A 13,425-nucleotide genomic window follows, 5' to 3' on the forward strand; every position below is an offset into this window, starting at 1 on the left:
ACAAGACGTCTTAAGGTGCGACCGTTCCGTATGAAAACGAAATTAAGCCCGAGATTAAGCTTACCAAGGATCTTACGCGAACTCTGCCATTGCCGATAGATTATTTTTAAATGCGTTTTATTTGTGCAGTCACTCGATACAAAAACCAAATTGACAAAGTTGCGGTTACGCATATTTCAGGTAATTGTTTATCAAATATGTTAACGAATAACGTAATACGGTTACGCATAGATATTTCAGATATTCATTTTGCAAAAACATATTATACGGTTTTAATAATCTAAAATATGGTATTAATATATTATGTTTCGATACGATATTATTAATATAATATTAATAATATAAAATGTGAGATAATCTTCATATAATAAAATTTGCAATAATACTGGTCGAAACCGAGTAAAAAATATTTGCACTATGAAAATAAAAAAAAAAAAAAGAAATTCATCGCTTCGTAATTTCGTATTACGTGGGATTAAAATTCGGTTTTTCGAGGTCGACGATACGATATGCAATCAGTATAAAAATGCGAACAAAAAATTATGTCGCGAATCGTCGCGACTGCGAAAGATAATGACATTTTTATTATGTTCCACCATACATGTGATAAATAGTTTCCATGGATGTTACACGAATTGCATTGTCGACTGCTCAATTTACGTTATTAGTCACACATCCGGGAGATATATATTCGTCATTTCATCGTTCATACTACAAGCATTTTAACTTTTTTTTTTTTCTTATATTTGTCGGTACTTCATCCCTCTAGCCAACAATAGGAAGAATCCGTAGTATGACGACTGCGACACGTTCGTTTTCACAAAATCGTATCTGATTTCGTGTCCGACGGCGATGCAACAGGAACGCCATTCCGTCGTCGGGCTCGACGATCTCGGAGATCTCATAACTCAATAATCTTCGAGCAAACGCGGCCCTCGTCATTAGTTATCGCTGGAAATCCGGGCTTAAAATTGTCGAGAGGTCGTAGCGATATCGCGGCCGATAGCCGCGCGCCGTGCAAATACACTCGAGCGACGAGGCTGGCGGCACGAACGTCACGAACCCGACCGAAGTCACGGCCCTTCGTATTTCGATTAAATGTGATTTACCTCTACGAGCGTATATCGCGCCGCGAAATTAATACGTCCGACGCGATCGGATTTTGCCAGCGGCGTTAAAAATTGAGTTTCCATTGCGAGCGGCGATCGGCGATTGCGCGCATTTGGAAAGGCAGCTCCGCGCGCAGCGGTCGGCGCGATCGATCGCTTTGCTGCCGCTTTTAGTGCATACACGCAAACATAGTAATTTAACCGGCTTATCAATTTTAATTTTAATTATTGGTTAATTATTGCTGGTTTAATTATTGTAGTCATTTAACTATCAGCCGTATAAACGAGACTATTATTAGATATCGATTGCTCTAACGTTTATGAATTTTACAATTTCATAACTTTCATACATTGCCAAAATCATTCCCCGAGTAATTGCATATTATTCTATATGCGATAGTTATAGTTTGAAAAACATAGATTTGGACGGAATTGACTAGCGTCGATAAGAAATTGTTATCATAAAAAATTGTAATCACTTTTATATGCAGCTATTTCCACGTTGTTTCTGTAAAAATTTTTTAAAATTTTATTGATCACGCTAATGAAACAGAGTCGCGATAAATATTTACCATCTGACAGTCATTATGCACTTGAAAAAATATTAGCTCTCAAGTTGAAGCATATCACAAGCTTTTTCAAAAGGAAACTTTTTGCGCAAAAAGTAGGAGTACGCTTGCAAAGATAATATCTTTAACAACACTCCCGAGGGTAGTAGATAGAAGCGCGAATATTCAGACGAAGGTAAAGAGAAAGACAAGCATCGGCAACATAAACAGAAGTAGATAGACGCATGCCAAATAAGCGGAAGTAAGATAATCAACAAAGAGATTACATTTCGCAATTAAGATGTCCGCATTTAATATTAATTAAAATATCTTTTAATTTGGATTAAGATTAAAAAAAAAAAAAGATAATTATAATTGACATTACGGGATAACATACTAATTCTACAATGCATGAGAAACTCTCAATTGCACAAAATAAAACGTGTATTCAGCATATTAAAATAAAATTAAAAGATTCTAATTATCTGTTATTTAATCAAATTTCGTATAGCCATTAAATATTTTCATAATATTTGGAGAGTATTTTTTTTTAGGCTCTTTGTGCGAAACGCGTGAAACAAAGAAGCTAATGAGAAACGCGAACAGACAAATTGGTTATCTATCGGCCGCAGAACATCGTTTTTTTCCCCTTTTCCCCATCGGGCCGATCATAATGGAGGCCATTAAACGCACCGTGCCAGCAACACGTGCTGCCCCTGTAAGATTTTTTATCGCGAGAGATACGTCAAGTCGAATATGACCCTCCATCTAAAAATGTCGAAACGAAAAACGCGAGATTTACGTGAGGTTCATTCGAATATTCATTGAAATACAAGTACGCCATGGATTCTGTGTAATTTTCACTTCAATATTAATTTTTTAATTTCATGTTTATCGCGGCATGTCAGCATTTTGCATAATAAATATCTTAATTACGCATTATGAATATAGATACATTTATCCTGACCCGCGTCTCTTCCTTCGCCCTCGGTTAATTGCCCGTAATCGACAATGAATCATATCAAATTACTCTGCAAAATAGCTTTTAATTCACGAGTTTCGCGTTTCCTAGATAATGAGTTTCATATTACCTTTGCATTGTAACTCGCGAGAGGGATTTATTCACGAAACAACGGTGGGGTGCAGCAGAGGTACCCTCATCGATCGCGGAACTGTAGAATGCACGGACGAAAACATTGGGAATGAGTTTCGCGAGCTTGGAAACTATTCATCGAAATAATTGCGATTTATATCAACCAAATCTCTTTGCCTATAACAACAGCGATTCGTCAAACAACGCGAGTCTTTCTATGATTCAGCAGATTTATTTTTCAGAATTCAGTTTTCAGATTTCAGAGTTCAAAATTGTTACCGAAAGTCACCCAGTCGAAAATTAATAATTTATATTTAAATTTTAAGAAAATCCTAATTTTTTTCTTTTTTTTTTTTTTAAGAAAATATAAAATCTAGATTATGCCTCATCTATCATATTATCAATTTTAAGATCATTTTTCTGATTTTAATTTTTTTTTATAATCATAAAAATTTTGCAAATTTTTTCATTAGATTGTCTAATTTTCTAATTCTCCGAATGTGTATGTGTGAGTTATCTAGCACGTTCAAAATAGCCCCGACTTAGCTATATCACATCGATGGAACAGATGCGTCCTGCTGAGTCATTGGCGAGATTCTCGGCGTGCTTTGCGCCAACTTCCTTTTTATCCTCGAATGCGCGACAATCGACGTAGCGGTAATTATGCACCAACGGTAACGACGGATTGTGACGCGACGAACGGTAATTCTCGTTGATGTAACGGCCGAATAAATCCGAATAAAGTTCTGGTCGCCGTTCAAAAATAGACACTGATTTATGCGCCGAATGGCATATTATTATGCGAGACATAGTGGTCGCTATGCCTACGAGACGAATCTTACGCCGATGCCAATTCGTAGATATATTCGCTAGCGCATTTAAAGTCGCGCTTAAAATCCATGATCAATTGCACCGCGGGCGTGATATTTAGGTAAAAAATTATTTCCTCTTTACGTAAGTGTTATGAGACGTGCCGTTTCGCAATCCTGTCTGCTTTACTTCCTCCGCAATATATAAATGTAAATTGTATATGTGAAAGAATGCGTAAATGTTTATCTGCGATGGTTGATAATTAGTACATCATGAGTAACGACTTCTCCATACATCTTGTCGTTATATTTCATTGTTTCTCGCTGTATGCGCCATTTGTCAAAGGACTTTGGCTCTCTCTTCCTCCCTCAAAGTATTATGGCGTTTCTCCTAGACGCGATCAACGGTGCGATTTATCATGAGATGATCACTCGCGGGTTAATAACGTTGCCCACGACAAAGACGAACTTGCAGTCCCGGCTCTGCTGGCGTTTCGTGCTTTCGAAAAATCTCGGAGAATTCGCCACCGCCACCCGGATTCCGTAGTCGTGATTTACATTTCACTTAACGAAGATCGATGTCGAGAGCGGGAAACGTATCTCATTCTTGTCCGATATTAACATTAGAGTGAGTGAATAATATCGTAAAATAAAATTAAATAGAAATAAAAAATACAATGTAATGATTATTGTATTATTTAATCAAAAGTGAAATAAATCGGATAAAAATACATAAATCATCAAGACAAAATTCAAGCTTCCAATATCTTATCTTGCCAAAGTAGAATTTAGTTCGTTTAGTCAAGCAAAGATATTTCTGCTATTGCTTCCTTAGTAATTAACGCGAATATTGCACGTCCAAGAAACGGTCTAAGCGGTCTATTTATCAAATTATTTCATTTGCTAATCTAGATCAGCTCTGTCCACCGTCGTTGTCACGACGACACGCGCCGTCCGTTCCCGTCTGTTCGTATCGAGCGAGCGCGATGATTGAACGTAAACAGACGCAGTGTGCGAATGCGCGTCGTGCACAAATGCGGCCGTGGAAATGTGATACGTGTTACACGTGGCCGGATCACGCGTGGGTGGAATAGCGGAATGTGTTCGCGCGTTCGTTCCGTTTCTGCTCCTTTCTCCTTCCACACGCGTGTTCTCTCCCCCTTCGTAGTTCCTATCCGTGGTTCGGATCCTGATCGAATTCTCGAAGCACCCGATGCGATCGAATAAATTTGCAATTCATCACCGCGCGATCTCCGTTCCGATCTATACAACTCTATAATCCAAATGACACAATTCTATCGTGGACTGGATACACGCTCGTTTATCCCAAGGCAGGCGCAGCTCGAGGTTTCGAGGACGAAAGTCGGGTCGCCGCGCGAAATGCAAATCGCTGATTACAAATTAAAATCGGTCCTCGGGCCGGGCCCGGAGGTCACAGGGCGGTGCAAGTGGTGCGGGGACGCCTATTTCATTTTAGAAAATTTAAATTCAAATCCGGCAAAATGTACGGGACACCGCATCCAACCCCGCTTACATATACGCGCTCATACAGGTGTGTGTGTGTGTGTGTGTGTGTGTGTGTGTGTGTGTGCGTGTGCGTGTGTGTGTGTGTGTGTGTGTGTGTGTGTGTGGGCAAGTTATGTACATAGATTCGGCGGCGTGTCGCTGGCAGCGGCGGCGCACGACCGCGGAAAAAATCATAAAGTACACGAAATGCAAAATGCAAATGTCACGCGACATTCACGAAAATGGGCAAAGGAAAAAAAAAATCTACGTACGAGATGTATATCCTGCGCGAAACGCGCGATGCATCGGAAGTCTGCGTTGTGTTATTCCCCGATTGGATCCCTCCCTTTTGCTCGCTATTTTTCCCTTCCTCTTTCCCGTTAATAGCAGACGCACGCGCACACGCACGCACGCGTTGGTTTACACGTGGGTCTGATAACCAGAATCTAGATTTCATTACCATAAAGCCCTACCTCTGCATACCGATGCGATGGACTTTTTCGTTTACATGCTAACACGGTCACGAGAACTAAACATAATGGACCACACGGATGTGAACATTTTTTTTTCCTGTCGAAAAGATAACATGAAAATATCTCAACGATGTCAACGACGTGATTCAGTCAAATTACTTAATTAACGAAGTCGTAAGACAACTAAGTAGCAAGTCTTGCGTTGCAACTCTCACACTTTGTCAAAATTACGATGTTGCTGTCGGAATTACACCGTGTTAATTGTGTGCGAATTATGACGTTGTAATTTTACAACTGAAATTATAGATGTCACAACTGCACTCATAGTTAGAACATAACTTTGCCAAAGCAACGTTGTAATTTTAATTTAAATCTTAGAATGCCTGAGCGTCGTAAGTCCGTCAAAATTATAACGTTAACAATAGAGTGCCGTAATCCTATATCACGACGAACTCGCGAAAGCACGTCTCCATCATCGAAAACATTGTTTGGATCGATGTGACACGCTCTCGCAGACACATGGCATTGTTCCGAGGAATTCGAAATACGTAGTGAATCTGCAGCCATGCTCATGACCGCGGGCGGCGACTGAAAAGTGACTTATCATGTCGATCATGAAAACGCCGGACGCGAGGACGTAATGTCCGAAATGTACGACCGAGATTCAGAATTGTCAAAATGATCTAAAATTTAATGGAGCTTCCGCATTGAAATCTCACCACGGTTGACATAGCACGTGACAGTCGACATCGTGAAGTGTTTTGTCACATCACGTTTAAGAATTTCATATGCCGTATGAATAGATGTCAATTCATACTCTCTGATCATCTTTGATTAATCTCTGAATAATTAATTAAAAAAATTAATTTATAGAAAGAAGAAGTATACAATAATATTGAAAAAGCTTAATATAAATTCCTTTCGTCTCATTTCGGCTTTATAATACAAAATCATCATTATCAATCTGTCAAAATTTCTAATAAATATAATTTTAGAGAATTATAATAATATTATATATTATTTGTACATTAGATATTACGTAAAGCTATATTTCTATCTCTAATATTATTTGTCGGGTCGTTTTATCTCGGACACAAACAAAATTGGAATCAAGAGTGAAAACTTATTTAGCGCAATAACTTCTTTATTTATTGCAACATTTGGGAAGAGCCAGCTAAACCGTAATGTGGTTTTCGCATTGAAATCGCTGTCGAGCTGGCATAACACGTGACAGCGCGATAGTAAAACATTTCGCGGTATCGCGTTTAAGCTCGGCGAGGCGCGGCGCGCTACGTAATTTCGCATTAATTCGTGGGTACACCGCGATAGGAATAATTTTATCGGATGCAACTATGTACTAATCGGAAGAGATAATGTCTCTGAGAATTAGTAATATCATTAATCAACAACTTGAAATATAATTCTTGAGTTACATCTACTGTATGATGTACAACTAATATGGTTGATATTAGTCCCTTAATAAATAACTCCCTAAAAAAAGCCTGTCATAAATATTAATTAAAAAAAAAAATCATGTATTAATTGGTGAAATAATAGAAAATAAAATACAATAAATAGATATATTTCTCTTATAAATAAAAAAAAGCGTTAAATACTTTAAACAAAATGAATATGTCCGAACATTTGCGGCTATTCTCTTTTCCATGGTTATAGTAATTAAAATCAACTTTTGACTTTTGTGCTCGAGGTAAAACGACAAGCGACAATGTATCTTGGCATACAAAGAAGACATTTGGCAACGACATTGAACACCAAGAATACATTATAACTGATTCTTTGTAAGATAAATTATGACTGATTTCAGAAATATCTTGTTTTAGCAAAATTCGGTTAATCAGTATTTTAAGATAATAGTGTCGTTCATTTTAAGATTAATTAAATTTTTCTAAATAAATTATTAGGGTATTAATTTGCATGTGCGATCAAGAATATCAACATTATATACGATGTTCCAGTCAAGATCTAGATTTAAAATCTTCCACATTGAGTAACATTTTCCATAAAATTTTAATTTATTCCACAAGAACTATACAGTAAAGATAAAAGAGTTTTTCAAACGATACTCCACGAAACCAATTTCCATAATCCAATTTCCAACATACGATTTCCACGCTCCTAACATATTAAACCGTTCTTTCCGTGAGTTAGACGAGTTTTCAAATTTTATATTTTATTCGCAAAATATAATTACCTATTTTACATTTTCATCCGCAAAAGATAATTATCCATTTTACATTTTCATTCGCAAAATACATATACACGTATTACATTTTCATTTGCAAAACACATTTACATATTTTGCCTTTCTTTCCATAAATTGTATTTACATATTATTAAAGGGTATGTGTGCATTATATTTTTTTTCGTAAATAAACTTGTTACAAGTTTCGGATGCGCACAACGCGCGTCCGTCGAGCTTCATTCTTGACAGCGTAGAGAGAGAGAGAGAGAGAGAGAGAGAGAGAGAGAGAGAGAGAGAGAGAGAGAGATGAATCTCTGAATGAAGGATGAGAAGGCAGGAAAAAGGAAAGTCGAAAGAGCTTTCGCAAATTCGAACCATATGGAAGATCGTAAAGGGGCGACGACTCCGGTCACCCTCGCGATTCAGCAAATGGATATTACTGACTCGATCTTATGCCTTGCGAGCTGTCAGTAGTCGACGTTCGTGTACAAACAGAGGGAAACGAGCAGCGAGGGTGAGAGGGGAGAAAGAGAGAGACCGAGGGAAGGTACGAAAGGGAAAGAGGAATGAGGCAAGGTTAATGGAGTGGAAACAAATTTAAAAATCCCCCTGCAGGGGTGGCTCTCTCCGTGCGGTTGTATACAGCTCGCGCTGCAGCCCGTGGATATGCACGCCCGCAGGTAACCGTAAATGCAAGTTACGACGAGGTAACTATGTATTTACGGACTTGTGTATACGCGAGAAACAAACAAACCGGGCGTTTCATATACACTTCCGCGTCTCGCCGGTTCTCTCAAGGAACACGGTATCGCCTTGTCTTCGTTCCGCCGCGCAAACAATCTTCCGGCGCGAGCGTTACTGCGCGATAACAACAACAACGACGACGACGACGACGACGACGACGACGACGACGACGACGACGACGACGACGACGACAACGCCGTTGCCCGAGAAAATTGCATTCGTAAGTATTATCGCGCGCACACGCGACGTGTTTTCGGAGGTTTTCGATCGTAATAAGCCGCCGGTGCGCCGAGACGCAAACCGGAAATGCGATGTCGGTTCCAAACAATGACAGCGAACGTGCGGCATCAACAACGCAAAATTGCACTGTGCATTTGTTCGCTGTTGTATGACACATAAGACGGGTTATCGTATCGGGGATTTCATCCTGGAACAATTTCACGACGGAAATAAATCTGGATAATGGCAAAAATGCCTCCCTGGCACCTGACGACTCGAAGCAGAGATCGATCTATTTTCTTACGTTAAAATATTACAAATAAATAATCTATATGCAAGGCGTAAAGAAAAACTAATAAGAGATCTATACAGAAACTTTTATACTTTTAATATATTTCTGCAGATATTCTCTTGTGATTTGAAATATCTCTACAACATTTTTTAAAATCTCCACACGATTCTCGCCGAAAGCTACTTCCCCCAAGAAAATCAGAGGCAAAATGCTTTAAAGCTTCATTATAATGTAATTCCGGCAATATAATGCCAATATAATGTAAATTCCGGCAATCCTCACATTCCGCAAATACTCGGTTCCAGAAAGAATCCACCGAATGTTTATAAGGAACGGTAAAAACGGACTTTACGCTCGCTAAAAATGTACAAATGACGCGACCAAAATTCGTTTCCAGCAGCAGCCGTCGCGCCGAAGAAATTCTCAGACGAAACGGAGAGTGAAGAGAGAAAGAGAGAGAATCATTACGGAGGGGAAAAGCTTATGCCATCGAGCTTCATTTTCCGGTGAGAAGACAAATGAATGATCGTAAAGCAGAAGGATGTAAACGGGAAAAACGAATAGTCGTCGATGGATAGCGAGAGGAGCAATGTCGCATCCGTCATGTCGATGCATCCTCGCGGCCATACTGGCTTTAATATAAAACGATTTTATAAGTCAAATGAAAAAACTATTAATCGTTTCCGATTAAACCATCGCGAAGGTAGACGGATGACACAGGGCAGTTTGTGACTTAACGTACAAACAGTCTCGCGGGGGGCCTATCTTCGTTCCGCTTTTCTATTATATATATTATTCGTCATTCTGAGGGCGAAAGAAACCATTGAAATACGAATTGTGACAATCCAACTCTCCAAGAGACTTAGAAAAGAAAAGAGAAAAAAACATATATATGAGAAAAAACATATATATACACGATATATAAGAATATTATACTAACGACGATGCGTAATGCTTAAATACCTAATTAATTTTTTTTATTATCGAACATACGATCTGCCTTAAAAATTTAATCTGAATTTTCAAAATTAAAGAAGAGATTTTTTTTTATTAAATAATGTAAAAATTGGACTATATAAACTTTAATTTTTTATTTGAGATTTAATTCCTTTAACATTATATGTAAAGTTTTAAACATATCCTCGGATCCTCGGATCTTCAGTTCATCCTCTGTTTGAAGTAGCTATAATATATAGCTAAAACGCGCATAAAAACGCGCTATTTTTAATACTTGAGATATATCGTGACAGATCTCTCCCTCTCTCTCATCTTTAGATTATCCTTACTCCCCATCCGTATGCATAAGTTAAACATCGTATCTGGGGCAGGCCCCGCATCAAAGAAAAGCAGTGTTTTATCGGCGCGATAAAACGCGGTGTGGCCGCATACGGAAGAGGTTCTCGGAGCAGAAAAGGGACAATCGCTGACCAGACAGAGTAGAGTCGAGGGAACGACATTGTAGGTCCCAGCAGGGCACAGCCAGGAAGAACGTTACGCGCCAAAATGGATAAGACTTGGAGAAGCACAACGGTTGTTTTGGTAGAGGTTATTTTCCGGGCGGACGATCTCGTCGACCCAGTGTACTTCGGGGAGACACTACCCTCTTAAGAAGACGTTATGGCCGTTCGTAGGATGCGCGGATCATACGGTAGGACATCGCGCGTTTATTAGACAAATATGTCCAGTCTTATCCCTCGATTACCATTTGGATAAAATACGGATGTCGCTCGAGTCTGCCATGTATTACTCGAAGCAAAGTTTAAATTTAAAACAAACGACGGCAAGAAAACTGCTTTGTCAGAAAAAAATAGAAGAATTCTAATATCAAATGACAACCCCTTATTTTGATTCGTTAAATAATATATATATATATATATATATATATATATATATATTTAAAATATCTTAATAAAAATTGTATTTAACAATATAAATAAAATTATAAATAATTATCATTCACTGATTCATCTGGTTTAAAATAAGAAATGCAGCGATAAAAATACTTACGTGCGTCGTGCGTTCCAATTCTCAAGAAATCCAGGATTCTTCCGATAACACAACATATAACTGGAAATAAAAATCAGGTGGGTGGACTAGATGGCTTGACTGATCGCGGGTATGACGAAAGAGAAAATGCCACGTGTCCTTCGGATGATAGTGTAATGACAGATCGTGGTGATATATAAGTGGAAGAGCGGAATACGAGGGACGATCCAAATGATCCCACGCACTCGTTTCCGTTAAGAAAGTTGTTTCGATGGAATCGCGCGATCACTTCGTCATCCACGTTTCGTGAGTACAAGTTTCCTCATCGATGTGCGTCGATTCGGCTCGTCATGGTCGCACGACGACACGCGATATTACAATCCAACGCGGTCGATGATATCATAAGGTATATTAAGACGTTATTGACGCACCAGTGTTTTCCACGAGTGCATCGTCGCGAATCAGACGTTGCGTGCAATTCTGTTTGCTTTCGGGTTACGCAACATCGTCGTGATGCCGATGGCGTATAAGTTACACTCGGCTCTGTGTACGTTCATAAGAGACACTTCAGCCTCAAAGGAGAGCCACTTATCTCTCTTGGGAATAAAGGAAAAATGTTTAATCAGATACATATAGGAAGAAATCTACTTTCTTACGTAACCATCGTGAAAAAATTTTACATTTTTTTTTTTAATGTTATTTTTTTTCATCTATTAGAATCTAATAATAACTTTTTTATGATAATTAAAAAAATTTAACTTTGCAACGATAATTAAAAATTCGTTGTTTTACAATAATCCTAATAATGTCAACTGTTAAAAAGCTCAAATGTACCGCTCTGTTACAAATCGTACGGTGTTTCCGCATATTAACATTGACGATGTAAGTAATTATTATGTTCCGCTTCTTCACTTGTTGCGATTAGATGAGCCGGGACACGTTTCTTAGAACGCGACTGTGATTTATTACTGAGTGATGGGTCATATTGTGTTCCATTAGGAGCGCAAGTCGGTAACTACGTGAACAATTAACGACGGAATAATCAGCGATAAGAGTCACGAAAGCCAACACGCACGCACGCACGCAGGCAGACACAACCTTGAAGAGCAGTGGACATCCGTTTAACTGTGTAGCCCACGCACGCGTGTATTTCGGTACACGCGTTTGTTGAACGAGTGTTAGTCACCCGATACAGAGAGAAAGAGAAAGAAGGAAGAGGAGGCAAGAGGAATGTCTCCGCTTTTACATCGGTGACGACGGATGAAAAAATAGATAGCGATATCCATCTCGGACATCTTCCATTTGGAATATGAGACATTGCCAATAGAGGAAATCTTTTTCTCACGCACCATCAAGTTCGCGATATCTCACGCATGCGTGTGTGTGTGTGTGTGTGTGTGTGTGTGTGTGTGTGTGTGTGTGTGTGTGTTTTCTCCTTAGCCTCCGCTCTTTCGGAAGTTAACGATGCGCAGCAATTGTCGACAATGGCTGGAATGGCCGACCTTGTGATGTCCGCATGAATATACAGGACAGTTAAAATCACGATGGCAAGTTAGATGAGTGCATAACTACGTACGTTGCTTTTAACTCGCATGACGATGTGACGATTGGAGCAGTGTTTTGGGACATTACGTATCTGCGCTTCTCGGAAGTGGCGTCGTCATTCTATAAGAAGCGCGAGAGAAATGATTTAACATACGCTAAATGTGCGAGCGATAAAGACGACAGGTGGAAAATGCAGCGTTTGACACAACGTGTAATCTCAAATGAAACGTTTAAGAGTGATCACGTCTCCTTTTCGTTAATTCTAAAATGATCTGCACTGTCTATAGTAACAATAATAATTCAATATTCAAAGTTAATCTAAAAAACATTTAAATGACAAATAATTTAAATTTTTATGATGTTAAGCATCGACATATCCTGTATTTTTCGTGTGTAAAGGAAAGAATACATCTCGTCATGTTCATTCGCTTTTCGATTCCATCTCGGGCGCGCTTCACTTCACCGATGCTCGTATTCGCATTCTTTTCGTTCCTCTCCGTAGCGCGTTGTCGGGCAACAAAGTCGACGGCATTAGCCAGGTGCGTCCGTTCCGGTTCAGATAATAAATCCCGCCATTCCGAATCCGCGACATCGAGGAATAGTCCGCGCGCATTCTTTCTTTTCCCTTCCCGCAAGAAAACGATGTCGGCGACGCAGTTTACTTCGCGAACCACCCAGTTCCTCCCGCGCAGTTTCGATGTACAGGGTAATAGAGAGGCGAAGGGAGATTCGCCCTCTCCCGAATAGATTTTGCACCTGGGTCCGTCCCCCGAGACCGTCGGCGGTCGATTTCGCGAACGCGAGAGATAGAATCGACAGCGATCTATCTAACTGCCCTGTTGTCCGCGTACATAGAACCCAACCATTTACGATGTCGTTGTCTTGCGCATTCCCGAAT

The 13,425-nt window shown here is 39.4% G+C and overlaps 1 protein-coding gene across 9 annotated transcripts in view; it reads right to left on the reverse strand.

The window, feature by feature from the left end:
* Positions 1 to 13,425, reverse strand: part of LOC105423600 (uncharacterized) — a 383,169-nt gene that overhangs the window by 203,196 nt on the left and 166,548 nt on the right. The window lies entirely within an intron of this gene.

The sequence above is a fragment of the Pogonomyrmex barbatus genome, unplaced genomic scaffold, assembly GCF_055798465.1.
Source record: "Pogonomyrmex barbatus isolate J1 unplaced genomic scaffold, ASM5579846v1 scaffold4, whole genome shotgun sequence".
NCBI classification, from domain to species: domain Eukaryota; kingdom Metazoa; phylum Arthropoda; class Insecta; order Hymenoptera; family Formicidae; genus Pogonomyrmex; species Pogonomyrmex barbatus.